This window comes from Saccoglossus kowalevskii, chromosome 11 (assembly GCF_978046115.1).
Source record: "Saccoglossus kowalevskii chromosome 11, keSacKowa6.1, whole genome shotgun sequence".
In the NCBI taxonomy this organism is placed as follows: Eukaryota; Metazoa; Hemichordata; class Enteropneusta; family Harrimaniidae; genus Saccoglossus; species Saccoglossus kowalevskii.
The window spans coordinates 30,306,313-30,310,901 of record NC_140651.1 but is presented as its reverse complement, the minus strand read 5'-3'; positions in this window follow the sequence as shown (position 1 = coordinate 30,310,901).

Below are 4,589 nucleotides of genomic sequence, written 5' to 3'. Positions count from 1 at the left end.
ACTTTTACATATTTTTGTTCTAAATTTAACTGCGGGGTTCTTTACGAAATGACTTAGGGGGAATATACACGCAAATCCACCGAATTTTCAAGAGCTTTTCACATTCTCAGGGTGTGTTTGTTCATTTTACAGCCGGCTCATATGACAGTCTGCTAACATGGGAGGCTTCGAATGGATTTTATTCATTTATCATACTTTATAACAGCAGGGTTAGATATAACAACAACTTAGATCAAATAAACACGCAAATCTACCAAATTTGAAATCGGTTTGGACAACTTTGCATGCTGTTTCAACAGCTTAGACCAAAGAGATGCAGACTGCAAAAAAAAAAACTCACCGGCTGCTTTTCTCCGGTAGTCTCCCATGCAAGTACTAACCTCAACCGATTTAACTTTACTTTTGGAACTGGTGTATCACCTGACCAATCATCTGTCAGAGACATTTGAAATTTATTGTAATTGGCGACCATTTCATGTTTGGAAATATTTCAAAATTCTACATCCTTCGAGGGCCACTACGAGATTCCATCGGCCTTTTATGATATATTTATTCACTTTCGCAAACTTTTAACTACTGGTCTCGATAATGTAACAACATAGGTAACATTTCCATGTAAATCTGTCAACTTTGCACGGGATTTTCACAACTTTGTATGCACTTTGTTAATCACTTTGCGCCTGGGCAGTGGTACAATGTACTAACATAAATAGTATTTTTAGACTTTTACATATTTTTGTTCTAAATTTAACTGCGGGGTTCTTTACGAAATGACTTAGGGGGGAATATACACGCAAATCCACCGAATTTTCATGAGCTTTTCACATTCTCAGGGTGTGTTTGTTCATTTTACAGCCGGCTCATATGACAGTCTGCTAACATGGGAGGCTTCGAATGGATTTTATTCATTTTTCATACTTTATAACAGCAGGGTTAGATATAACAACAACTTAGATCAAATAAACACGCAAATCTACCAAATTTGAAATCGGTTTGGACAACTTTGCACGCTGTTTCAACAGTTTAGACCAAAGAGATGCAGACTGCAAAAAAAAACTCACCGGCTGCTTTTCTCCAGTAGTCTCCCATGCAAGTACTAACCTCAACCGATTTAACTTTACTTTTGGAACTGGTGTATCACCTGACCACTCATCTGTCAGAGACATTTGAAATTTATTTTAATTGGCGACCATTTCATGTTTGGAAATATTTCAAAATTCTACATTCTTCGAGGGCCACTACGAGATTCCATCGGCCTTTTATGATATATTTATTCACTTTCGCAAACTTTTAACTACTGGTCTCGATAATGTAACAACATAGGTAACATTTCCATGTAAATCTGTCAACTTTGCACGGGATTTTCACAACTTTGTATGCACTTTGTTAATCACTTTGCGCCTGGGTAGTAATACAATGTACTAACATAAATAGTATTTTTAGACTTTTACATATTTTTGTTCTAAATTTAACTGCGGGGTTCTTTACGAAATGACTTAGGAAGGAATATACACGCAAATCCACCGAATTTTCAAGAGCTTTTCACATTCTCAGGGTGTGTTTGTTCATTTTACAGCCGGCTCATATGACAGTCTGCTAACATGGGAGGCTTCGAATGGATTTTATTCATTTTTCATACTTTATAACAGCAGGGTTAGATATAACAACAACTAAGATCAAATAAACACGCAAATCTACCAACTTTGAAATCGGTTTGGACAACTTTGCACGCTGTTTCAACAGCTTAGACCAAAGAGATGCAGACTGCAAAAAAAAAAACTCACCGGCTGCTTTTCTCCGGTAGTCTCCCATGCAAGTACTAACCTCGACCGATTTAACTTTACTTTTGGAACTGGTGTATCACCTGACCACTCATCTGTCAGAGACATTTGAAATTTATTGTAATTGGCGACCATTTCATGTTTGGAAATATTTCAAAATTCTACATCCTTCGAGGGCCACGACGAGATTACATCGGCCTTTTATGATATATTTATTCACTTTCGCAAACTTTTAACTACTGGTCTCGATAATGTAACAACATAGGTAACATTTCCATGTAAATCTGTCAACTTTGCACGGGATTTTCACAACTTTGTATGCACTTTGTTAATCACTTTGCGCCTGGGCAGTGGTACAATGTACTAACATAAATAGTATTTTTAGACTTTTACATATTTTTGTTCTAAATTTAACTGCGGGTTCTTTACGAAATGTCTTAGGGGGGAATATACACGCAAATCCACCTAATTTTCAAGAGCTTTTCACATTCTCAGGGTGTGTTTGTTCATTTTACAGCCGGCTCATATGACAGTCTGCTAACATGGGTGGCTTCGAATGGATTTTATTCATTTTTCATACTTTATAACAGCAGGGTTAGATATAACAACAACTTAGATCAAATAAACACGCAAATCTACCAACTTTGAAATCGGTTTGGACAACTTTGCATGCTGTTTCAACAGCTTAGACCAAAGAGATGCAGACTGCAAAAAAAACACTCACCGGCTGCTTTTCTCCGGTAGTCTCCCATGCAAGTACTAACCTCAACCGATTTAACTTTACTTTTGGAACTGGTGTATCACCTGACCACTCATCTGTCAGAGACATTTGAAATTTATTGTAATTGGCGACCATTTCATGTTTGGAAATATTTCAAAATTCTACATCCTTCGAGGGCCACTACGAGATTCCATCGGCCTTTTATGATATATTTATTCACTTTCGCAAACTTTTAACTACTGGTCTCGATAATGTAACAACATAGGTAACATTTCCATGTAAATCTGTCAACTTTGCACGGGATTTTCACAACTTTGTATGCACTTTGTTAATCACTTTGCGCCTGGGCAGTGGTACAATGTACTAACATAAATAGTATTTTTAGACTTTTACATATTTTTGTTCTAAATTTAACTGCGGGTTCTTTACGAAATGACTTAGGGGGGAATATACACGCAAATCCACCTAATTTTCAAGAGCTTTTCACATTCTCAGGGTGTGTTTGTTCATTTTACAGCCGGCTCATATGACAGTCTGCTAACATGGGTGGCTTCGAATGGATTTTATTCATTTTTCATACTTTATAACAGCAGGGTTAGATATAACAACAACTTAGATCAAATAAACACGCAAATCTACCAAATTTGAAATCGGTTTGGACAACTTTGCACGCTGTTTCAACAGCTTAGACCAAAGAGATGCAGACTGCAAAAAAAAACTCACCGGCTGCTTTTCTCCAGTAGTCTCCCATGCAAGTACTAACCTCAACCGATTTAACTTTACTTTTGGAACTGGTGTATCACCTGACCACTCATCTGTCAGAGACATTTGAAATTTATTTTAATTGGCGACCATTTCATGTTTGGAAATATTTCAAAATTCTACATTCTTCGAGGGCCACTACGAGATTCCATCGGCCTTTTATGATATATTTATTCACTTTCGCAAACTTTTAACTACTGGTCTCGATAATGTAACAACATAGGTAACATTTCCATGTAAATCTGTCAACTTTGCACGGGATTTTCACAACTTTGTATGCACTTTGTTAATCACTTTGCGCCTGGGTAGTAATACAATGTACTAACATAAACAGTATTTTTAGACTTTTACATATTTTTCTTCTAAATTTAACTGCGGGGTTCTTTACGAAATGACTTAGGAAGGAATATACATGCAAATCCACCGAATTTTCAAGAGCTTTTCACATTCTCAGGGTGTGTTTGTTCATTTTACAGCTGGCTCATATGACAGTCTGCTAACATGGGAGGCTTCGAATGGATTTTATTCATTTTTCATACTTATTAACAGCAGGGTTAGATATAACAACAACTTAGATCAAATAAACACGCAAATCTACCAACTTTGAAATCGGTTTGGACAACTTTGCATGCTGTTTCAACAGCTTAGACCAAAGAGATGCAGACTGCAAAAAAAAAACTCACTGGCTGCTTTTCTCCGGTAGTCTCCCATGCAAGTACTAACCTCAACCGATTTAACTTTACATTTGGAACTGGTGTATCACCTGACCACTCATCTGTCAGAGACATTTGAAATTTATTGTAATTGGCGACCATTTCATGTTTGGAAATATTTCAAAATTCTACATCTTTCGAGGGCCACTACGAGATTACATCGGCCTTTTATGATATATTTATTCACTTTCGCAAACTTTTAACTACTGGTCTCGATAATGTAACAACATAGGTAACATTTCCATGTAAATCTGTCAACTTTGCACGGGATTTTCACAACTTTGTATGCACTTTGTTAATCACTTTGCGCCTGGGCAGTGGTACAATGTACTAACATAAATAGTATTTTTAGACTTTTACATATTTTTGTTCTAAATTTAACTGCGGGGTTCTTTACGAAATGACTTAGGGGGGAATATACACGCAAATCCACCGAATTTTCAAGAGTTTTTCACATTCTCAGGGTGTGTTTGTTTATTTTACAGCCGGCTCATATGACAGTCTTCTAACATGGGAGGCTTCGAATGGATTTTATTCATTTTTCATACTTTATAACAGCAGGGTTAGATATAACAACAACTTAGATCAAATAAACACGCAAATCTACCAACT